Raw genomic sequence first — 25,922 nt, 5'->3', positions numbered from 1 at the left:
CAAAGTAAGCAGAAGGAAAGAAAGAATAAAGAGCAGAAATCAATGAAATAAAAAACATAAAAACAAAAGAGAAAAATCAGTAAAACCAAGAGGTTTGTCAATAATTTTGACAAACCTGCTCAAGACTGACAAAGAGATACAAATTACCAACATGGGGAATGAAAGAGGGGATATCACTACAGTTCCTGCAGGCATCAAACAGATAACAAAGGAAGTATAAACAACTTAACACACATAAATTGGACAACTCAGATGAAATGAACCAATGCCTCAAAAAACACAAACACCACAACTCACCCAACAGGAAATAGATAATTGGTCCTATAACTATTAAATAAATCGACTTTGTAATTTTAAAACTCCCCAAAAAGAAATGTCCAGCCCCAAAGGCTTTCACTGGAGAATTCTACTACATGTTTAAAGTATAAATACCTATTCTACATGGTCTCTTCCAGTGGGGGCAGGGGGGAGATTCCCGGTCCTTTTACCAACCCTGATACCCAAAGCAAAGAGAGCACCAAAAACGAAAACTACAGATAAATCTCTCTCACGAATATAGACAAAAAACACTGAACAAATATTAGTGAACAGAATTCAGTAATATATAAAAAGAATTAAATTATATTGCACTTAAGTAGGGAAGTGTTATTTTATATAGTTAATCTTATCCAGAAGCATGAACATTCATTCTCTCCATTTATTCACACCTTTATTTCTATCAAATAGTTCTGTCATCCTCATCCCTGCCCCAATGTCTCATATTAAGTTAGTTTGTATTTTATATAATTTACTCATCCGTTCTCCTGGTTCTCCACCGCAACAGCTCATTCTCTGGTTCCTTTTGCCACTCCTTAAATACATTCCTCAGGGGTTTGTCCCTTGTCCTTTTCTCTCTTTATCTTCATTTACTGGAGCTTGCCAATACCTTCAATTAGTACCCCCTGATTGGATGATTCTCAAATTTACCTCTCTAACCTTGATCTCCCTTCTGATATCTCTTTTCCAATGGTCAGCAACACAGACATCTACACCTCAATGTTCCAATGGCAGCAAGGGTACACCTCCTCTGAGTATAAGGAGGTTATGTTAGTTAAGTGTCTTCTCCCAACAAAGAGGGGAAAAAAATTCAAAATACTTGTGCACAGAGATTTATCATTCAAATCACGGCTGATGCCCTACTTTTTACTCTTTCCCTAATCAAAATTTTCTTGCTGATAAATGGAAAGTAGAATTCTTCATATGTTAGCCACTCACTTGAGGGCTTGAAACCAGCTATGTTCCTGGAAAGCTGAAATGGTAAGTAATTCAAGTCAAAAATCCAGAAGATAAGCTGAGAAGTCATCTGGGGCTTAAGAGTTCTCATTCGGAGTTCTGCATATGCTTGTCTTGCCCCTTCATCTCCTCCCTCCTACGCCTCAACCACACCCGTGCCCTCTACCATCTCTACCATCGCCTCCTCTTTGAACGCCTTCTCTGCTAACATTCCTTATCTCCACAGCGAACTCTTCCGTCATCCGTGGGAACATTACCAGCAATGAGGACCTTGCTTTCAAGAGTCTGTTGATACAATAACCATCCTACTGACTCGACTTTTCTTCTTGTAAAACTAAAACACTCTGATATTGAAACTTCCTATCGTGGATTTGGCATATCACTGTTTATTTAGGTCTTCTTTAATGCCTTTCAACAAAGTTGTATAATCTTCCTCATTAAAAAATAAATAAATAAACTGAACTAAAGTAAAACACTCAATGGAAGACAGAAAGAAAACAGAAGGGAGGAAAGAAGGGAATAAATAGCTGGTTCCACTTGGGCTGCTGTTATGCATTACATCTCAAACGTATGAAGGGAGAATGGAGCAAGAAGCAGAGAAGCTAGACACCTTCCAGATGTTCCCAAATGAAACCTTCAACTGACTTTAACATATTAAATAACTATAATAACAGCTAACATCTATTGAATGTTTACTGTGTGCCAGGTTAGACCTACTGTATTCCTTCACACACTTAATCTTCACAAGAATCCTATGAAGTGGGTTTTACTAGTATTCCCACTGTATTTATACACGAGGAAACCAAAGCACAGAGCTTAGGTAACTTGCCCAGGGGCATCCATATTGAGTAAAACTTGGATTCAACTCAGTTACTCTAAGGCCCACACTCTCTATGTCTTAACCATTATGATAAACTGCCTGTGATGTTAACTCAGGGAACACAGAGCATAGGCACATCATGCATAAATTAATTTTAAATTATCCATATTACTACAGCTGTACTGTAACCACAGATAATGAGTTATAATTAAAACACATGGTAATACTATTCCAAACCTAAAGTCAACCTTATATTCATATTTGTTTATCTGCTAAACAAAACAAGAAAACTATATACTCAGAGTGAATGACCTACCTGTGCATCTGTGCAGGTAGTACTACATGAGCCCATCAAGAAGGTAGAATCCTATTACAACCCAGGAGCAGGTTCTACAGAACCGTTTGTACATTGCTGCTATTACTGCCATTGCCACAAGCCTTTCAAACTAGATAAAGATAGTTCTGTACAGAAAACCATTTCAATAAGGTTGTTGAAAGCAATATTTCAGAGATTTTTAAATACTATAACAACCCCAAAGAACATGATTTCCTGCTAAGCACAGGCATGACAGTCTGTTACCTAGTACCTAGTTCAAAAATCAGGATGTTAATAAGCTAAACAAATTAAACAAACTAAAATAAATTTCCCAATACTAGCACTACTATTAAGACTCTGACTTCTCTCTTTTATGGTTCAAAATAACAAAAGGCACTTTCCAGGGAAGCTAACTGTTGTTAAAAAGTCACTTGTAAAAACTGAATGTAGGCAATTCACAAGTTGCAGGAGAGCGAGGTCATGTGTTTTTCACAATACAACCACCACAGTTTATTTACTGGATAAATTTAACTTGGGTGTAAAACAAAGGAAATAAAAAGTTGTCAGCAATTCAAAACCAAAATCAGGAGAGAAAAACTGGTTGTGCATTGACATACTTACTGAGTTACGAGTCAAGATTATGATACAATCACAAAGAACCACAGAGTTGAGCCACCCTTATTACAGGGCTTTGAAAAAAAGGAAAAACAAATATTGCTTGGTCTCAAGAACAGATTGTTCCACAGATGCCCCTAGCAGACACAGAAGGAGCTCACCAGTAAGTAATAAGCGTTCCTTCCGCTGCTCAACTGTGTATAGGTATTAACAAGCAAACTAACATTCTTGATTAACCCAGGTCACAATATTGCTGCATTTAGTCAGCAATAAACCTGAACCCAGAAGTCTCAACTCCCAGGATAAGTCCTCAATTGGAAAATTATGCCAATTCCTGTATCTGTTTCCCTTCCCACCAGTTTGATAACATCCCACAATCAAAATCACATTGTCTCATAAGTCAGTTTTTAACTAGGGTTACAAATCAGATGCACAACTCAGCTAAGAATGTTTTCACATGATAAACCCAGGCCCACCAAACATTAACTGAATCAGAATTCCCAAGCATGGGCCCAAGCTCCCGCAGTTTGACAAAGCTCCCAAGTGATTTTAATGCAGAACACACTACTCAATAAAATCAAAAGTACTGGTCTAACAAAGAACTGATGACAATCCTCATTCAGATTGATGACATCTGAATCAATGTAATTATAGACAACTAAGGAAGTCAAAGAGCAATATACCTTATTCATGCAGGAAGTCTACAGACTACATCATAGACTTTTGGAAGAGGTGGGGGTAGACTTTTGGAAGAGGTGGGGGTAGACCTTTCACTTGTTATAACTATATATATATTTACAATGCACTCTAGATAACACACTTTACATATACTTTCTCATTTCATCCTCATATCAACCATCTTGGGGTTAGGCTTGTTTTTTCTACTTTGCAGAAAAATAAGTGTGAATCCCAAGGTTAGGTAACCTACTTAAGGCCATATAGCAAGAAGGTGAGGAGCCCAGATACAAATCCAGGTGTCCAACCTGCACCCTGCTACCCACGTGTTTACTATTTGTTTACTTAAAAGACTCATTTTGGCTTTATTTACAATAAGCATGTATTGCTTTCATAATTAAGAAAAATATTATCTTGCTGCAGTCACTTCAAAGTACACCACATTAGATTTTTCCATAAATAACGTGACAATCAGCTTTTTAGAAAAAAATAAAGTTGAATTCCTGAATGACAAACCAAATCCCAAAATAAGTCCCAGATGGATTCAAGAGGTAATTATAATAAATGAAACCACAAAAAGAACAAAAGGAAAACATAAATGTAATTTCACCACAAGATAAGTACAGCCACTTTTACAGGAATCTAAGCAGAAGTGGAATCCATAAAAGTTCAACAAATCTGACTATGTAAGAATCAAAGGCTTCTACATTTTTTTTTTTCAGTTGAGATTCAGTGAAAAGATTAGTGGAAGCATTTACAACACAGCATTACTTTCACAGAAGTAAAAGCAATACAATAGTGGTCAAAGGAAATAAGCAGGAAGCTACACAAAAAGGTGTCCAAATGCTAAACATTTTTAAATGTTTAATCATCCCAGCAATCAAAGAAGTGTACATTTAAAACAAGACACAGTGACATTTTCCACCTATAAACCAGCAAAGAACAGTAAAATTACAGTATCTGGTACTGACGAGGGTACATTCCCATACTCTGGTGCTGCGAAGGAGAACCCACACTCCTTTCTGGAGCACAATTTGGCCTTAAGCAATAAAAGCCCTGAAATGGTGCCTTCACTTTGACCCTACAATTCCACTTCCAGAAATTATTCTTAAGAAAGAATCATGAATGAGAAAAAAGATTTAATATCAAGAATGTCCACATTACAAAGTAAACCATTTAGTATAATAAAGTACAGTACATCTCTGTACTCCGCTGGCAGCTACAGTGACAGGTACTCTTACGCTGTATTCGTAGGAACGTAAACTTGCCATCTGTAACAAGTCTTTAAAATATTCATATCTTCGACTCAGCAATTTCACTTTCTAGGAATGCATTCTATGTGAACAAAGATTTGTATTACTGATATAAAAATGTAATCACCAAGCATTCTTTATAATAGCAAAAAAAATTATAAATTAAATGTCCAAGATTAGGAGGAAGGTTAAATATTAAGTATGATAAATCCATGTCATTAATATGATTATCACTCTGTCATTAATGTGTTATCTGTCAATAAGCTTTTCAATCGTTTTAAATCAAATGGGAAAATGTTCACAATATGTGAAAAATACAGATTCCACTGTATGGAAGGAGGAGGTGTAAAAACAGGGTTTTTTGTGTTTTTTTTAAAACAGGTTTTTTTAAATAAGATCTTCAGATAGATTTTGCTGAAGAATCCTTCTGGAACAGTCAACTTGATGCGCAAGTGCCTAGAGCATAAACTAATTTCTCTAAGGGTTTCCATGCCTCAAGAAAATAAGATTTTCACCTTATGCTATGGAGGTATACAATTGATATCATTAGTGTAGACTCTAGTCTCCCTAAATGAGATAGAAAACTCAAGTAGAAGTTTGCTAAGCAATACGTAAATCAGCTTTATGACTCAGGCATCCAACTTCAACCTGCATGGGTGAATTCAACTTGAGACTCCGATTCTGTCATCCCTTTATCACTACTACCATCTTTCTGATTCATCAGGCCCCCTAACTTCATAATTCCTGTCTTTCTTGACTCATATGTTCCTTATCCTTTTTCAACTCATAAACTAAAGGGGTACACTATATGACCTCAAAGATCCTTTGAGATTCTAGGACCCTGCTGACTTACAACTGCCTTGCACACAAAAAGCACATACATACTGTTTACTGGTGGCGGGGAGGGAAATATTACGAACAAATAAACTCAAGGCTATCCCCAAGACCTCCTTTTGTTTCACCTCCAAAATTTCAAGCATAATGCTTTCTTTTAAGGCCCCCCTTAATTTTCCACTGAATCCGATAATAATAATTTGGAGTCTTCACCAACTATCTTCTCCATTTTAAGCCACAATGCCTTTATACTTTACAGATCCACTTCAGAAATAAAGGAAGTCAGGCTGGGAAGAGTAAGTCAAGGTTGGAAAAAACCCAGGATACAAAAAGATTTTATCAGTCTGTAATATCTAAGCAGATAACATTTAAAAGAGATAAAGGCAGGGCTTCCCTGGTGGCGCAGTGGTTGAGAGTCCTGTACCCCGATGCAGGGGACACGGGTTTGTGCCCCAGTCTGGGAAGATCCCACATGCCGTGGAGCGGCTGGGCCCGTGAGCCATGGCCGCTAAGCCCGCGCATCCGGAGCCTGTGCTCCGCAACGGGAGAGGCCCCAACGGTGAGAGGCCCATGTACCGCAAAAAAAAAAAAAAAAAAAAAAAAAGATAAAGGCAGAGTTCAGGCACTTAGATCCCAAAACTACAAGGAAATGATTTAGCTTAATAACAGCACACACACACACACACACACACACACACACACACACACACAGAGTTATGATTTTAGTTGACTATAATTTCAGTGAATCAAGAATATATGACTATCACCTGTTTTTCCTGTTTTTTTTGTTTTGTTTTGTTTTGTTTTTTGGTATGCGGGCCTCTCACTGTTGTGGCCTCTCCCCTTGCGGAGCACAGGCTCCAGACGCGCAGGCTCAGCGGCCATGGCTCACGGGCCCAGCTGCTCCGCGGCATGCGGGATCCTCCCGGACCAGGACACGAACCCGTGTCCCCTGCATCGGCAGGCGGACTCTCAACCACTGCGCCACCAGGGAAGCCCCCCCTGGTTTTTTTTTAAACAAAATATAGTGTCAAAAACAAAAGAGTAAAAGTTACCCCACTCTGCACTCTGACACTGTATACTGAATACTGTACACTGTGCTGACCGCCACACTTTAAGAGGAACATTAACAAAGTGAATGCAGGGCAGAGGACTAAGAAATTGGTGAGGGGATTTGAAACTGTCAAATAAGAAACAGCTGAAGGAAATGGGGATCGACAGCCTGTGGAGTAGAAGATCTAGGAAAAGGATGGTAATCTCAATGACCACAGAGGCCCTGAGAGTGAACTAGATGAACCAAGGCGGCCGGCAGAGACCTTAGCAAAATGGAGAGCATATTTAGCATCTAAGGGAGATTACTACCATCAGAAATGTGAGCTCTACAGCACCAATGCCTATAATTTTTTCTTAAGAAAAGCCAGGAAAATAGATTTTTATATGAAATCTCTGCATTTCTGAAAGTTGGCTCCCAATGTAAGTCTTTGTGTAAGTTGGGTGGCCAAATGGTATGTGCACAGGCCTCACTTGATCCATGCACACTAATTTGCAACTCGTGTCTTGGGAAACATGATGGCTGTCTTCCAACATCTGCAGAACTGTCAGAGGGAAAAGGAATAGACTTGTTCTACACAGCCCTAAAAGGTGACACTCACAGAAAGGCAAACTGCAGCTCAATAAGGAAAAGCATCCTAAAAACTAGTCTGCAAATTAGAATGGGCTGCCCAGAAAGGTTCACATCACTGTATTCAAAGAGGGACAGGTCAGTAAATGTTATTAGCCAATTCAAGAATGCTGCCTCTTACTACATCTGGTCAAATAACTAAACCTCCCAAGCCTCAGTTTTCTTTCCTACCTTCCTCCCCCTCAAAAAAAGGAATACTGTAACATTTAGCCTCTTATCTCTCAGAGTTACTATAAAGATCAAAATCTATGTGAGAAAAAAAATATATGAAAGTATATGATCGCCAAGAACTATAGTAATTTAAGACATTATTGTAATCTACCATCATAATGTATTTATGCATGTCTTATCTCTCTTACTATACAGGCTAAGGGCACATTCCAAATCTAATTCATTTTTTTAAATTCCTCAGAGTACCAAATGTTTGTTGAAAAAAGGTTTAAAAGGAAGTTGGAGGAGACAGTTAAAATGATGACAATATAAGAGGATAAGATAAACAGCCAAAAAAGCAAACATCCAGGGGGTTAATCATTAATAACACTGATCAGCCTAAAAGGTATTGGGCACAGTCAAACGGAGAAATACAGAAAAGTAGCAACATGTGTGTGAAGGCGCGATACTTTAAGGCAGGCATTGGCAAACTACAGCCAGCTGCCTGTTTTGTAAATAGTTACATTAGAATACAGCCTTGCTCATTCAGTTATGGATTGCACGTGTGTATTATTGTATGTACATACTGTATATATGTACTATATATCAATATATGTTGTTTTCAGTCTACAGCAGCAGAGCTGAATAGTTGCGAAGCCTAAAATACTCATTATTTGGCTGTTAACAGAAAAAATTTGCCTACTTTTCTATAAAAGTACTCCCAGGTTACAAACCACAGAATGCTGAGACATAGTTCATCTTCCCTATGGCTCCATCCCTGCGATTTTAATGGGTCATTTTGGTACACATAAGCAAAATCCTACACTAAACATCATGACCTAAGAGCAGAGGAGGTAAATATGTCACTGAATGGGGTCTTCATATTCCTCTTATATACCCAAGATTATAAAATTTTTAATGCTGCTTCTTTTCCACCTAGTAATATCACCAAAGAGATTTGAAAAACTCCAGGTGTACAAGGAGTGTGGAACTGGTTCAAGCAGGAAAAGATCATGCTTAGAGGTGAGCCTCCCCATCTCTCTTGAGTTCTCGAACTCCGTCTGCTTGAGCTCCACTATTTCAAGGAACCTACAAATAGATGAAAAATCCTTTCTTTCCTCTTAGTTACCCTATCATTACCAGTTCTCAAAAGGAACAGCTGCCGAAAATTAAGAGGAAAAAAACAAAATGAAGATAAATATGTTAACAGAAGTTTCCCGAGCTAAACTTAATATCCAGCAGAAACTAGTGCACAGTTTTACGACTTTATGAAAGGTTCATATTCCTTGCCTCACTCTGAAGTAATTATATGCAAAGACATTCAAGCCTCTACCAACAGCAGATCAGGAGGGATCTTCATTTTTCTCCTAATACCTCAATCTCCTGCTTCAGGCAGAATCTCCAACCCTCCTCCACCGGACCATCTACCAGTCTTGGCTCAGTTAGGGACGCCCACACACACACAGCCCACCACAGCCAAGGCCTCACTCCTGTACCGCCCTTCAGTGAGTTTTCAATCAACAGCTAGCCTAAAGCCCTGAGGGAAAGGGCAGGCCCTTATCTAATCCCCATACATTCTTCTGATGGTGTCAAGCTATCCTTTGAATCTCCCCCCTTCACCCCCTGGAAGTCTACTTCTCAGGCTTAACTTTACCCCTGACTCATTTCTCTCAAACCTGTTTGCTTAAATTCTTTGTATTCACAGGTTAAAACTCTGAGGCCTAATCATAAAAAGATTCCAACTACACACGCTAAGCAGGTTTTCTTCGCCTTAGTAAAGTGAGGCGTGGGGACCTGAAGACGCAAGCTCGGCAATCGTTTGTCCAGTAGGTATGCCCCCCGGAGAGCAGTGGCCATCTCTTCAAGTATTAAATAAACCATGTTTCAAGTATTCTGAAGATACACGATTTGAATCCTCTTCCGGAAAGCACTGAGGCCAGTTTCCCTCATATCAATATTTATGAGTACTAACGACTCCTCACAAGCAGAAGATCAGGAAATTCCCACAGGAAAAGGCATTTTTAACACACCAAGTATGAGTTTAACAACATGGGTCTTCTTTCACCCTGAAATATTTAAAAGTCCCCCTGGTAAAAGTTGGTGAGAACGCTGAGCTCCACTCAAGACTATCAGGACCACCCAGGTTACGATCCCAGGCACTCAGTACAGTTAGAATAACTGAACCAGAGTGCGAGACACTGGCTGAGCAAAACGGGGGTAAAGGCCGTCTTCGTGACTACAATGCACAGATCTTTTTAAAAACGTAAGAAAACATGGGGAGCCCAGCCTTCAAAAATGAAGCTACCTAAATTGGAGAAAGAAAGCGAGGAGAAGAAATATAAAGAGACCTCTTAGATAAACCACATATGGGGAAAAAAACGACACGTGCTCTGCCTCTCCTCCTCCAAAGGAGTGGAACCGAGAGGACTTGATGAAGCCCCTTAGAATTTCTGAAAAGAGAAGGGAGGAATCCATCAAATTCAAATCTTTTGAGAGCCACAAAAACTTAAAAAGGTTCTGAACCACTGGCTCAACGTGGAGAAGAGAAACAGTCTCTCTGCAGTCTGGCAGCCCTGCCCGGTCTCCATAGGGTTCCGGATTCGCAATGAACCATGCCGGGTAATCCGAATAACTCGGCTAAGATTTCAGTCGTGTAGACGCGCACTCCGCAGCCCCTCTCCTGCCCAAGCAGCTTTGGGCCCACCGCTTCAGATCCTGGGCCCCAGAAGCACAGAACAGCAGCACCTGGACCCTTGGGCAGGAAGTGGCTATTCTGACTGTGGGCTCCTCATAAAAGGAGGTGAGCCTGGTGAAAAGAGCCAGAGGAAGAGCAGCTGCTGGCGGCTGTGTCTGAATGCAGCAGAAAACAGAACTGGGAGTGTGTGCACGCAGAAAAGGGGAGGGGGGGCAGTCCGGGAGGCCCCTTCGTGGACCGAAGATGCTCTGCACAAACAGCTGGACAAACACAGGAGGGGAAAGGAGGGGAGAGGGCTGCACAGCTGAGGCCGAGCCTTTAGAAAAAGGGGTAGAGGTGGGTGCGAGGTAACTGGGACCATAGGGGGCGTCTGGGGGTGGGGTGGTCGCGTTTAGACCCCCCCCAAACCCCCGAGGGGGCCCGTTACCCACCCCCCTCGCTGGTGGCTAAGGCTCTGGAAGTCCTCTCCCGAGACGTCTGAGAAGGCCTACTCCGAGGCTGCACGCCCCCGCCGCACCGGGCAGCAGCCTTTCGCCGGCTCCCGCGGCCCCAAAGCGGCCGGCCCCGGACGCGGCCGGTCCCGGGATCCCTACCACGAGCCCCTTCCGGGCTGCTCCGGGCTCCCGCCGCCGCCAGGAGTCCTACCGGCTTCCAGTTCAGGGACGAGCCGCCACCGCCGCCTGCGCGAGACTCGGGCTCCCAACAGCCGCTCTCGCCGCCTGCAGCCCGCCTTCCAGGCCGCGCCGGATCCTCAGCTCCCCCTGCAGGCTGGCAGCCATTTCCGACCAGCGCCGGCGGAACTTGCCGAAGTGCGCCGCGCCGGAAATGGCCGAACCCGGGCGCTCGCGAGCTGGGGGTGGGGGTGGGGGCGGGGCGAGTGGGGGGCGGGGAGTTGGCGGTGGGCGGGAGCAAAGGGGCGTGGCTGGGGCAAAGGGGCGGGGCGGGGCGTCCGCAACTTTGCCGACCGCGCCCGAAGGGCCGCCAAGGCCTTGGGCACCGCGAGCGGCCGCGCCGGGGATTGTGGGAGACGCCCGCGTAGAGGAAGCCCGTGCCCGCCCCTCTGGGCCCTCAGACCCGCGTCCTACCAATGCTCCTAACTCTTTCCGAAAAACCTCTCCGGGGCTTGCGAAGAGAATGCTCCCGCCGGTTCTGGATCGCGTTCTGACTCCAGAACCTCAGACGCTTGGAGCGGCCCGGTGAACTTTAGGTCTAAAAATAAAGCCATCCCCACAGAAAAGGCCTTCCTCAGTGAGCTTACCGGTCTCCGGCAATGGTCTGGAGTTGTGAAACACTCTGATTATTTAACAACAAAGAAAAGGCCGGACGGCGTGATGCCTAGGAAAAAAAATCCCGGGGGTTTGCAAAAACAATGGTTTAGTCCAGTCGTGTTGGCGTGGTCAACCAAAACTGGGAGGAAAAGGCGATGCAGTTTGAAATACTTAAGAGCCAACCCCTGTGAGCGGAAAAGCGCACATATTCCTACTGCCCTAAGAGACGCGTCGCTGTCAACTTCCACACTTGCAAAGTCAGGACAAAACTTTTTGTTTAACTGAAATGATGGGAGTGGGTTGAGGAACTCCACCAATCCTGGAAGACACACCTGATTATTAATGTTCACTCAGGAATGCGTTTAAGCCATTATTTAAAATCCGTAAATGCAATATGATGTAAGATCAAATTTGCTTCAACTTTTTTTAAACATGCTTTTAATTTCCAAAGGGCGGGGCTTCTACTCCAGGGTTTTCCAACCAGGGAACCCGACACACACCAGGACACGAAGAAGCTGGGGAGGCAAGGCAGGGGCGAGCTGGGATCTCCGTACTTGGGTGGTCTGTACGTTAGACAAACTGCACGCCCTGAGACCCCTCCACAGCTGCCCTGTCTCATCCACACACCTTTCCTGGTGGAGCCCAGAGGCTGACATGGGACAGTTTGGGCTAAGGTTTCCATTTGCAAAACAAAACTTTTAAAAACCTAGCAACCTGTTCTCCAGAGAACACTCTTCATCTCCCCAAACCCATCCACCCCTCCTTTTGCTGATCCCCGTTTTCTTCTCTCTTTCCTGACATCTCCTTACTCTTCCCTCTCACCGCACTCTTACCTCTCCTTTTCCCTTTATTACTAAGGACAAACTTAAACCTTCAAAGTCGAACCACTGTCATATATGTACAAAAACAACCCCTTTCTGGGCTTCCCTGCTGGTGCAGTAGTTAGGAATTTGCCTGCCAATGCAGGGGACACGGGTTCGAGCCCTGGTCCAGGAAGATCCCACATGCTGCTGAGCAACTAAGCCCGTGTGCCACAAGTACTGAGCCTGCGCTCCAAAGCCCATGAGCCACAACTACTGAGCCCATGTGCCACAACTACTGAAGCCCGTGCACCTAGAACCTGTGCTCCACAGCAGAAGCCTGCACACCACAACGAAGAGCAGCCCCCGCTCACAACTAGAGAAAGCCCGCGTGCAGCAACGAAGACCCAACGCAGACAAAAATAAATAAAATAAATTTATCACACACAAAAAAATTCCTTTCTAACTTTTACCAATTTTGTTGAGAAAAGTTGGAGGCAGGGAAGCAAAAATCAAAATGCTTTAAAAATCAAAAGAAATGAAATGAAATGAAAATGGGGAAAACTGTTCTGTTGCCCAAATATCAAGAATAGCCTGGGCTTCCCTGGTGGTGCAGTGGTTGAGAGTCCGCCTGCCGATGCAGGGGACACAGGTTTGTGCCCCCGTCCCCCGGTCCGGGAAGATCCCACGTGCCGCGGAGCGGCTGGGCCCGTGAGCCATGGCCACTGAGCCTGCGCGTCTGGAGCCTGTGCTCCGCAATGGGAAAGGCCACAACAGTGAGGCCCGCGTACCGCAAAAAAAAAAAAAAAATAGCCTAAAGTTGTTCTTTTTTTTTTTTCTTCACACTTCATCTTCTTGGCTCTCCTCCAGAGGTCTGTGGCAGCAGGCAGAAGTCTGGCAGTGTGGGAGGAGACGCAACAGAAGCCCAGAAGCCAGGGCTGGTTCATCACCAAGCACTGGTTCATCTCCACGCGGACAAAAGAGGGCCTGCAGATAAGCTGCTTCCTGGCGGACTCATCCTAAATGTCTTCTTCTACATCTGAGGGACTTAACATTGCTGCCCCTAATGCCGACTTATTTGATTCCAACAAAAGTTCAAGATTTAGGGTGAAAAAGGATACCCAGCCAAAATTTGGTCAAACCTTGACATCCCTAGAGCCCTGGGTGCTGCTGAGCACCTGCCTCCTTTGGATCTTGTGAGCCTCTTTTCTCCCACAGTTCATCTCTCTAGCTATGATGTGGGCCACTTTCTTTTCCTCTCCACGTTCTCTTCCTAGTATCATCTAAACCTCGAAGCAGATCCCTCACTGCATCGCCCCAGTCCCTATTTTCCAGCTGCACTGGAGACATCACCATCATCATCCTATGAATACCTATTTTATGAATCCTAAGCTAAACCCTTCGTTGGCATTGTCTCAGTTAAATCCTTGCAGGGTGATATCAGCTTACTGATAGGGAACTGACATGTCAAGAGGCTAAATAAATAAGGTGCCCAAGGTCACAGAGTGAAGTGCAAAGTACAGATGGAACTCCAAGTCTCCCCAACTTCAAAGTCAATATTCTTGACCAGAACAATCTGGTTGTCTTACCAGGACCTTAAGCTTAATGTATCCCACACTGAACTCATCTTTATCCCTTCCCCCTATGCTCTCCTCAAATGCCCTTATTTATAATAGTGTGACCATTATCTTTCCTAACATAGAAACTCAAAACCTGGCATCATTTTTTTTTTGGCTACGCCATGCAGCTTGCAGGATCTTAGTTCCCTCGGCAGTGAAAACACCGACTCCTTACCACTGGACCAACAGGGAATTCCCCTGGTGTCATCTTTGACATCTCTCTTTACCTGCACGTTAAATCAATTTTCAAGACTTAAAGCCTTGACGTGCAGGATCTCTACAATCTGTCCTCTGCAGTCTCACACCTAGTTCCTGGCTTCAAGTCCTCTCCTGGGCTGTTGCCTTACTATTTTAAGTTCTGGCTCAGGAAATACAATCACATTCACAGGGGCTCTCCTCAAGAAAGAAAGCCAAGACAACAGGACATACAATGAAGCTCATCTTCGCTGATATGACACCTCTCAATATTATGACCTTTTACAACATATTGTAGGCTTCTAATAGCAGGAGCCTATGGGTCTTCTCTCTAAAGCATGGTCATAGGGACTCAGCAGTGCCCAGTCTCTTTATTTTTGGTTCCAAATTTTAAATTCCCAGAAAAGAGATATGACTGGCCTGGCTTGGGTCCCTTTTCCACCCCTCGATCCATCAGCCTTGGTTGAGCAGCCGGTGAACCTTGTCTAAATATAGCAGTTGGAGCCTCTCCTATAAATAGGGCTTGTTGGGCTTCCCTGGTGGCACAGTGGTTGAGAGTCCGCCTGCCGATGCAGGGGACACAGGTTCGTGCCCTGGTCCAGGAGGATCCCACGTGCCGCAGAGTGGCTGGGCCCGTGAGCCATGGTCGCTGGGCCTGCGCGTCCGGAGCCTGTGCTCCGCAACGGGAGAGGCCACAGCAGTGAGAGACCCGCGTACCGCAAAAAAAAAAAAAAAAAAAAACAGGGCTTGTTCCCAGAAAAGGAGGCATACACCATTCATTCATTCGTTCATTCATTCATTCATTCCATCAATAAGTAGCTGAGCACCTACCAAAATATATGCAAGGTTCCTTCATATATGCAAAATGTCTAGAACATGACCCTGCCCTCATGCCATGAAAGTCACAACATAAAAAGAAATCAGACTTCCCTGGTGGTGCAGTGGCTAAGAATCCGCCTGCCAATGCAGGGGACATGGGTTCAAGCCCTGGTCTGTGAAGATCCCACATGCCATGGAGCAACTAAGCCTGTGCACCTCAACTACTGAGCCTGCACTCTAGAGCCCACAAGCCACAACTACTGAGCCCGCGTACCACAACTACTGAAGCCCGCATGCCTAGAGCCCATGCTCCACAACAAAGAGAAGCCACCGCATCGAGAAGCCCACGCCCTGCAACGAACAGTAAACTAGACCCCGCTCACCGCAACTAGAGAAAGCTCGCGCACAGCAACAAAGACCCAACACAGCCAAAAATAAACTAATTATTTTTTTTAAAAAATAAGAAATCACTAGATAAAATCATAACAATATTCACCCTTAAGAGACCATCAATACAATTATATGTAATGGAATATAATTCACCACACAGTATATAAGCCTCTGGTGGTAAAAGTAATCAGTACTAACACGTACATGTTCAACAAAACCAGTCCATGGCAGCACCACTAGAAACAGACAGAAACAGAATAAAAACTACCCAAATGTCCATCAGCGGTAGACTAGATAAAGTATAGTGTATTCACACAGTGGAATACTTTACAGCAATGAGAATGAATGCTTTGCAAATATACACAACAAAGTTGATGAATGTCTCAATGTTTAGCAAAAAAAGACAGACATGAAAAAGTATATAGGGTATGATTCCACTCATAGAAAATATGAAAACAGGCAAAACTAATCTACTCTTCGGAAGTAGTTACTAGAGGGGAACAAAAGGGGCTGCGTGGGCACTGGTCCTGCTGTTTCTTGAGCTGGGTGCAGTTACACAGGTGCGTTCAGTTTGTCCCAATCCATCAGGCTGTACACTTTTCATATGTGTCCTTTTCTATATGTATGGTATCCTTCAATTTAAAAAGTTTTTAAAATTAAGTAATTAATGGTTAAGGCAAGGAGCCTTTAATCACCCTTGAACACTGTTGCTATGTTTATCCTAGAGATGCCAATTACTGCTGGCCCCATCCTCCACCTTCTTAGAGACCCTAAACCCATCAGCCTTTGGAAAGAGCCGCCACTCCTACTGCACGGCCTCCTCCCCTCCAGCCCCAGCTGACTGGACTTGCTCTCACCTGGACACTTGGGAGCCGGACACTTTGAAGCTGAGTCAGGTGATAGAGAGTGCTTCATCTAAGAAATTGCACAGATTTGAGGCAAAGAATTTCTGGACATATGCACTGTGATAAGCAAAGAAAGTTGATCTGCAGAAAAGAGAGCCAATACACAGAAGGAAGCAAACAAACCTGTGGGAGATGGAGGGACACGCCCCAGAGGCTGCTTACTCTCCAGCTCTGGTACGCATGCGCCCCACCTGCCACTGGGTACCCATCAGATTGCTCACGTAACCATACTAGCACAAAAAAGAAAACCTTACTTATTTAAATTAGTGTGAATAGGTTTGTTTGTGGCACGTATTACCTCATTTAGTCCCTATGACAACCCTACACAGTAAGTACCATGACGATTCCCATTTCTCGGAGGAGAAGACGGAAGCCCAGAGAGGACAAGTAACTTGTGCAAATCACACACCCGGTAGGTGATGGTGCCAGGATTTGGACCCAAGTAGTCTGATGCCGGAGCCTGAAATCTTAACAACTTGACTACACTGCAGTGCGAGGGAAATGCTGAAAATGGCAACGTGAATTGCATGTTGCGTTAATGGATTTAACTAAGGCGTCTGATTCTGTTAAATGGAGAAACGATAAAAAAAGATTTAAAAACTGGCTGTCCGAAGAAGTTGGTAAGTACTTCTTTCACAAGGGAATTACAGTTTGAGTTGTAGATGCCAGAGAAACATAAAATGCATATAATGTGACAAAGTATACTAAGTAAGACTGTTTATTTATTTAAAAAATTGTTTATTTAAAAAATTTCAGCAAAACGCTCTCTTAGCAGGTCCCCACTGATTACCTATTTTCCCCAAAATGTTAATACCCAGGAGAAGGGAGTTTTCATGCTATGGAAGGAGAAATTGATGATAAAAGTTACTGCAAGTCTCAGGGAGGGAGGTGCCAGTTGTCACTTTCCATGATAATGGTCAGGCCCACAGTCCACTCAGCAGAGCTTCTAGATCAATCACAACCAAGCCATTGGTGACCCCCAGCAACCTTCAAAAGGTATGATTCAGGAATTATCAGTGAGTTTAAGTCAGATAAGAACTTGTTCTCTCCATAATGCTTTGATTTTAAAAGAAAGTGCTGACAACCACTACTCAGGATCTTTCTCTATATGACTGAGCAATTTTGTGGCTTATATTTAGAACAATGCATGACAATTTCTAGATTAGAGTTCCAAGGTTACTCTTCTCTTTGGTCCATCAATGCCAAAAAAGACAAAAGGTCATCTTCTGAGGCTCCACGGATAGCACTCTTTAGCCTGCTAAATGGCTCAGTCTGAAAGTCCTTGCTTTGAAGTTAAAAAGAGGCTGTTTTGTCATCTGGCAAAAGGTGGGACAGTTTGGGTGGTTTGCGATAATTTGTAGTAAGAACACTGAGTTAACCTGAGGTCCAAAACAAAGCATGTATTACCGTCAAAAAGAGGATTTAACTCGTTTCCTCACTACCTTGCACGTGGCTGTGAAAAATAAGTTTTGCTAACAGGAACCTACTGTAGAGCACAGGGAACTCTATTCAATACTCTATAATGGCCTATATGGGAAAAGAATCTAACAAAAGAGTGGATCTATGTATAGGTATAACTGATTCACTTTGCTGTACATCTGAAACTAACACAACATTGTAAACCAGCTGTACTCCAATAAAAAAATTTTTAAAAAAAAAGAAAAATAAGTTTTGTACTAGTTTCACATCAGGAAGCTTAGCCTGAGGCAAACCTGTTGTCTACACAAGACGTGTAATCTACAATGACCAATTAACATTCTAAAAGTTACTGTCCCTCAAATATAATGTATCTGTCTCTAAGTTCCCTTCTTCCCTCAAAAGCCTTCTCCCCTGTGTGTTTTTATTCTCTGCTCACCATGTCAGCACAGCTTTGCCGAGGCAGTCACACTGGACGATCAGCAGATATCAAAATGCCATCAAAATTTCCTAAGCCTGCTCCTGGAAGTTCCAAATAGTGATGCAAATGTTCCCAAAGGCAAATATACAGGCACCTAACACTTGCCCTAAATTACGCCAGTGAGTAGTAAAAATGTGCCCAGTTAGGTACAACATGCCACAACATGGCATGAATGACTAGCTGAAGACCTTAATGCAGTGAGAGCTATAACCAGAAAAAAGACAAGTCAGGCCAAGCACTAGATGGCTGAGTTCCAATGTCACATTTGTAGGTAGCCCCACGACTCCAAAATTGTCCTAATACCAAAAGTTACTCATAGATTTAAAAAATCAACTGCTCACTACTTTCACTTAAAAACGCTTCCTGTAGGGCTTCCCTGGTGGCGCAGTGGTTGGGAGTCCCCCTGCCAATGAGGGGACACGGGTTCGTGCCCCGGTCTGGGAGGATCCCACATGCCGCGGAGCGGCTGGGCCCGTGAGCCATAGCCGCTGAGCCTGCGCGTCCGGAGCCTGTGCTCCGCAACGGGAGAGGCCACAGCAGTGAGAGGCCTGCGTACTGCAAAAAAAAAAAAAAAAAAAGCTTCCTGTAAACAAGGCATTCCAACTGAAAATTAGCCAAGTGTCTCAGAGGTACTTAAAGAACGTCAATTAACATCTTAGTTAACCAATTTGCCTGGAAAATCAAAATTGAAAGAGCAATTCCCAAATGTAATCTTGCTCAAAACTTTTAAAATATATAACTTTTTAATAACATATGGGTTTATGTATTCTTTTTAAGTAGTTTCTGCCAACCAGATTTTCAAAAGAAAAATGTGGAGATTTTAAACCAATTCATGAAGGTTTGCAACAAGATTTTATTAAAGAGAAATACTATTTTCCCAAATATTCCTAAATATGAATTCTCAACCTAAATAGTGAGAGCATGTTGCTAGTGGTCCCAGTCGATCCCAGAACAAAATAATCATTGACCCCTTCCTCAACCCAAGCCTTCAGAAGCCTTGCAAAGACTATGCCACAGGTCAAAACTGGAACCAAATGAAAGTGTGACCACATTTCTACAAATACATCAATTCTGTGGTCCAAAACAAACAACCCAAAGCTCAACTCTAATGGATAACTCTAATGTCGGATTATTTCACCCTCTTGTTACAAAGGGACACGCATCATTACGTTGTGTAGGTTATGATGAAAAGCATAACTGTAAGGTGAAGAGGTGATTATTTAGTAAAAGGATGGCTGATGTAAATAATCCAAAAACATTTTAACCATATGTGAAAAATGCTAAGTATGAAAATCCTTTAAAAGTTCAAATACGACATGCATTTGTATTATTTTTATGTACATTTAACTGTTTCAATGATGCTCAATATTTCCTTATATTTCATATTTAATTAGCTTAAACAATAAGCATGTAAATGTTAGTAGGCACATTAATAGCAAAACAATCACAAAAACTGATAAATTAAATATTTGCCAACTCTATGGCTTCCTTCCAGCTCATGAGCCCAATTTTGTAAAATTGCTATCTTTAGGTATCAACCATTTCCATTTCTCCCTTTTTCACTTACTTTGAATGGACTATTATGTGTTTCTACATGATTCTCATAGTCATCTCTAAAGACATTCCATGTCTGTCTCAGTGGTTCCTGAATGACAATTTTTTGTTTGTTTGTTTGTTTGTTTTGCGGTACGCGGGCCTCTCACTGCTGTGGCCTCTCTCGTTGCGGAGCATAGGCTCCGGATGCGCAGGCTCAGCGGCCATGGCTCACGGACCCAGCCGCTCCGCGGCATGTGGGATCTTCCCGGACCGGGGCACGAACCCGCGTCCCCTGCATCGGCAGGCGGACTCTCAACCACTGCGCCACCAGGGAAGCCCCTGAATGACAGTTTTTAGAGCAAGATCAAATGAAGTTTTCATCAGTCTACAGTTAAATGAGAAAAGCCAAGGCAAGTTAGTGAGTTTTTAATAAAGCTAAATTTATTCAATTGAAAAGATTGTCCTTTGAGATTATGTCCTTTCCCTTTTCTTGTGCTAACATGTGTTTTTATGAAATGATGATAATGGTAAATGGCAGTTTTTTCTTTATCTTCCTTATATGACGAAATACTGAAACATACCTATTTTGCTCCCTACCACTATCAGTTATTTTTTATTTTACTAGTCCGTTAAATCCAAAAGTCAACTGACTACCAGTCTGTCTAAATATCCCCCTTCATGGCATTTTAAAGTATAAGCCCACACAGACACACTCAAAAAAAATGTTTGTGGGGGCTTCCCTGGTGGCACAGTGGTTGGGAGTCCGCCTGCCGATGCAGGGGACACGGGTTCATGCCCTGGTCCGGGAAGATCCCATGTGCCGCAGAGCAGCTGGGCCCGTAAGCCATGGCCGCTGAGCCTGTGCGTCCGGAGCCTGTGCTCCACAACGGGAGAGGCTACAACAGTGAGAGGCCCCTGTACCAAAAAAAAAAAAAAAAAAACTGTTTGTGGAAAGACTCCTGTGTTGGCAGACCTCCAAAACGTCCCCAATGATCCCTGCCCCTGGTATTCACACCCTTGTGGTCCCCTCCCACTCTATACCAGGGATGGTGTGTGTGACCAAGAGAACACAGGAAAAGTGATGACGTGTCGCTCCTGAGATTAAGTTATACAAGGCTTTTCAGCTTTCACCATGGTTTGTCTCTTTCTTCCATCCCTCACTTTGGAAGAAGCCAGCTGCCATGTCATGAGCAACACTACAGAGAGGTCCTTGTGATAGGGAATTGAGGCTTCCTGCCCAAAGCCAGGTGAGTAAAACTGGGAGCAGACCACCCCAGCTCCAGCCAAGCCTCTGGATGACTGCAGCCTAATGGAAGACCCTGAGCCAGAACGGCCCAGCTAAGCTGCTGCTGAATTCCTGACCTACAGACATTGAGATATAATAAACAGTTGTGTTTTAAATGACAAAGTGTGAGGTAATGTGTTATGGAACAATAAATAACTAATGCAACTCCTTTATCCTTTTTCAGCTACAAGATGAACAGCTCTCTAGCCCCAACACAGTGCCAAAACTGCTTAACATGTATTCATGCCTACATTGGGAGAGAGGATTAGTGAGGTCTTGTGATCTCCATTACTCTGGCTTTAGTTTGCTTACATCAACTTTTTCCTTCTCCGTTGCTTTTTCTACTTTTCTCATATTGACCTAAGTACTCAGTAAACTGAAGAATCCATCTCTAGCAAGGCAATCAATTCTACAAGTCTGTAGGCTTAGTTAAAGGAATCATCCTATGTAAATATGGTATTTTATAATATTTTAGAAATCTGGTAAATTTCTATTGACAGAATCCCTCACCCTGGCTGTCAGATCTTCACAAGCCCATCGTTATCGCAACAGATGAGCATGTCTCATATTCACAGAGAAAGCAGAAACAACAGACATAATCTCTTTTAAATTCCGTCTTCCCACTTTTAAACCTATCTATAAATATTGGGGTGAAAAATTATTATTTTAGCAGCTGATGTCAGAGCTCCTCTTAGGGATAGAAAATGCCTTATTGAGGAAACTACCTTGATATGAATGCCTGAAGTTTTGTTTGTTTGTTTGTTTTGCGGTACGAGGGCCTCTCACTGTTGTGGCCTCTCCCGTTGCGGAGCAACAGGCTCCAGACGCGCAGGCTCAGCGGCCATGGCTCACGGGCCCAGCCGCTCTGTGGCATATGGGATCTTCCCAGACCGGGGCACGAACCCATGTCCCCTGCATCGGCAGGCGGACTCTCAACCACTGCGCCACCAGGGAAGCCCAATGCTTGAAGTATGAAAGAAGAAAGCTAGACTTACAATAAAACTGAAGAAAAGAGAGAGCTAAACAGAGCTTTACATTAAAAAAAAGAAAGAAAAAAAAAAAGACCAAGGAGATGAGGACTGAAAGAGAGCAAAACGGAGAGGAAATGGGAGGGGGATAAGGAGAAATGGGGCTCAAACAACAACGTGGGAGGTAAAAGCTTGGGGAGAGAGCTCCAGGGACAGCAGAGATGAAAGTAGGTTTAAAATAGAAATATCTATTATTGGACTTTACATTGTTTGTGTTGCTAAGGACATAAAACCCCCTAAGCCTTCAGTAATATCTGACACATGCACAAATGACTTAGGTGAGTGATTTGGAGAGAAATCCAGGAAAAAAAGATCGGGGGCGGGTCCGAGTTCTACAACTGGGTCAGCATGGAACCAAGGAATAAGAACAAGGGAATTGAGTTACAAGTGACATGAAGAATTTAGTGGAAGCAGAAACGCAAAAGCCAAAGGAACCATAAAATCAGCTCCCAGGAATTAACAGAAATCTTGGAGCAGGCATTGAACTCCCCAATGGATGTGGGATGGGGACAAGCTAACTTCAACACTTAAATCTCAAAAGAGAATGCTACTTTAGCTGACATCTGGGTACATATTCACGGATGCTCCTCTCATCTGTTCTGGCTTTTGACAAAGAAGCCCCAAAGCGGCACTACTTTTTTTTTTTTTTTTTTTTTGCGGTACGCAGGCCTCTCACTGTTGTGGCCTCTCCCATTGCGGAGCACAGGCTCCGGACGCGCAGGCTCAGCGGCCATGGCTCACGGGCCCAGCCGCTCCGCGGCATGTGGGATCTTCCCGGACCGGGGCACGAACCTGTGCCCCCTGCATCGGCAGGCGGACTCTCAACCACTGCGCCACCAGGGAAGCCCTCTACTTTTAACCTAGACCTTTCTTCTGAGCTCTTAAGCCAAACTGCCCACTAGACATCTTGTCCTAGGTATTGCACAAACCCAGCCTTCCAAACCAAAGTCATAGAGACTATTAACAAAATGACCATTTTCTCTGTCTTCGCCAATTCTTTTTCTTCCTAGTAACCATTTTCATCATTTTTTTTTTTTTTTGGCTGTGCTGCAGAGCTCATGGGGTCTTACTTCCTCAATGAGGGATGGAACCCGTGCCCCCTGCAGTGGAAATATGGAGTCCTAACCACTGGACCGCCAGGGAATTCCCCCATTTTCATCATTAATATCAACTGTTATCCTCCTGTCTCCCTTGTCCACTGTGTCCAACTGGCTATCAGAGTTTGATATCCAGAATCCTATGGCCACCTCTCAGTCCTGCTCCATCCCTCATGACCCCAGGCCTTTAGAGCCACATGGGCCTGGGTTTAAATATTAACTATGCCATAAACTTACCAAGACTATTCTTGGCCAAGTTCCTTAACCTCTCTGACCTCAGGTTTTTGTGATAATTAAATGCAAAATGGCCAGCACACAGCTGGAATTCAACAAAGATTCTCCTGCATCCCCTTCCTTCGGGTCTTCATCATCACCTGGTCTAATGCAACGTCCACCTCATTGTTCTCTTCTGCCCTTTCTCCTCCAAGATGCCCTACAGTTAAATTCTCTAGAAAATAATATGATGCTATCATCTCTTTGCTTTAATATCTTCAACGTTTCTTTTTTCATATGGAACAAAGTCCAACTGCCTTCCTGTCCCTTCTCCCCCATCCTGGTTACTCTAAAATATTGAGTCTTCACCAGCTACATCATATACATATTGGCTTACATCTCCACACATGCTGACCCCTCTGGTTGTAATTCCCTTCCCACACCAAGTTGTTCTGTCCAACTGGCAAGCTTCTTCATCCCCTCAAGAACTTTTTCAAAAGCTGTCAACACGACAACGAAAACTCAGGCAACAAAAGCCAAAATAAACAAGCTAAAAAGCTTCTGCATAGCAAAGGAATCAATAAGTTGAAAAGCCAACCTACAGATTAGGAGAAATATTTTCAAACCACATATCTGATAAGGGTTAATATAAAAGATATATAAAGAACTCCTAAAACTCAGTGGCAAAAAACAAACTACCCAAATAAAAAATGGGAAAAAACCTAAACAGACATTTTTCCAAAGACGACATACAAACAGTCAACAAGTCCAAGAAAGGTGCTCAACATCACTAATCATCAGGGAAATGCATATCAAAACCACGAGATGTCCCCTCACACGTGTTAGGATGGCTACCATCAAAAGACAAGCAATGACAAAATGTTGCCAAAGATGTTGCCAATAACAAAAGACAAGCAATAACAAAATGTTGCCAAAGGGAACCTTTGTGCACTGCTGGTGAGAATGTAAATTCATCCAGCCGTATGGAAAACAATATGGAGGTTCTTCAAAACACTAAAAACAGAACCATCCTATTCTGGGTATACACCCAAAGGAAGTGAAATTAGTACCTCAAAGAGATACCTGCACTCCCATGTTCACTGCAGCATTATTCACAATAGCCAAGATATGGAAACAACCTAATTGTCCATCGATGGATACACACAATGGAATATTATTCAGCCTTTAAGAAGATGAAACTCCTGCCATTTGTGACAACATGGATGAACCCAGAGGACATTATGTGAAATGAAATAATCTAGATGTGGGAAGATAAAAACTGCAATGATCTCACTTAGATGTGAAATCTAAAGACGTCGAATACATACAAGCAGAGAGTAAAATGGTGGTTTCCAGAGGTGTGGAGGTGGGGCAAACAAGGAGATGTTGGCCAAAGGGTACAAAGTTGCCATCATGTAGGATGAAGAAGTCTAGAGATCCAGTGTACAGCAGGATGACTGTAGTCAGTAATACTGTATTGAATACTGGAAATTTGCTAAGAGGTTAGATTTCACCACAATACAAGGTTAACTATTCTGGGGCAAGGAAACGGTATGTTAATTAGCTTGACTATCATAACCGTTTCAGTATGTACATGCATACAAAAGCATGTTGTACCCCTTAAACATACACAATTTTAATTTAAATTTTAAAAAATTTAAAAGCTGTCACTTAAAGGGTGACACCTATCTTAACTGGTTCAGATTTTTTTTAAAAAAACTACTGTCTATGCCTACATACACATACAAACACACATAAAGGGAAAAGAGAAAATGATAAAACAAGTGCAGATGTGATAAAATGTTAAAAATTGGTGAACCTGGAGAAGAATCATTTGGAACTTAAAAAAAGGTGCAAAGCTATATAATTCTGACTTTTATGTAAGTTTGAAATTATTTCAAAAGAAAAACAAAGCATGATGCAATCTAACCATGAGGTAACAAACAAACAAACCCATGCTGAGGAACGTTTTACCAGACAACTGACCTATAATCTAAAAATGTCAGTATCGGGCTTCCCTGGTGGCACAGTGGTTGGGAGTCCGCCTGCCGATGCAGGGGACGCGGGTTCGTGCCCCCGTCCAGGAGGATCCCGCGTGCCACGAAGCGGCTGGGCCCGTGGGCCGTGGCCGCTGGGCCTGCGCGTCCGGAGCTTGTGCTCCGTGACAGAAGAGGCCACGGCAGTGAGAGGCCCACGTACGGCACACACACAAAAAAATGTCAGTATCATGAAAAAAAGAAAGGAAGGAAGGAGGGGAAGGCTGAGGAAATGTTCTAGATTAAAGGAGACTAAACAAATATGACAAGTAAACATAACATGTAACCCTGAGTTGGATGTTAGATTGAAAAAAATTTGCTATAAAATACATTATTGGAACAAGTGGTGAAATTAGAAAATGGACTCTTTACTATATAATAGCATTATAGCAATATTAAACTTCCCGAATCTGAAAACTGCACTGTGGTTACCTAAGAGAAGGTCCTTGTTCTTAAGAGATACATCCTGAGGTATTTAGGGGCAAAGGATGATGATGTCTGTAACTTTAAAATGTTTCAGCAA

The 25,922-nt window shown here is 43.0% G+C and overlaps 1 protein-coding gene across 2 annotated transcripts in view; it reads right to left on the bottom strand.

Annotated features, from left to right (window-relative positions):
* The window catches only part of EXTL3 (exostosin like glycosyltransferase 3), a 125,503-nt gene that overhangs the window by 55,025 nt on the left and 44,556 nt on the right, over positions 1-25,922 (bottom strand). The window contains exon 1 of one of the 2 annotated variants that reach the window (XM_060015237.1): positions 10,957-11,091. The exons of the other annotated variant lie outside the window; for it this stretch is intronic. The gene's annotated coding sequence lies outside the window, so the exon portion shown is untranslated. Of the gene's footprint in view, positions 1-10,956; positions 11,092-25,922 lie in introns of those variants that run through there. 2 annotated transcript variants of the gene reach the window in all.

This window comes from Delphinus delphis, chromosome 6 (genome assembly GCF_949987515.2).
Source record: "Delphinus delphis chromosome 6, mDelDel1.2, whole genome shotgun sequence".
Taxonomy (NCBI): Eukaryota; Metazoa; Chordata; class Mammalia; order Artiodactyla; family Delphinidae; genus Delphinus; species Delphinus delphis.
This window is presented reverse-complemented; position numbering and strand designations above follow the sequence as displayed.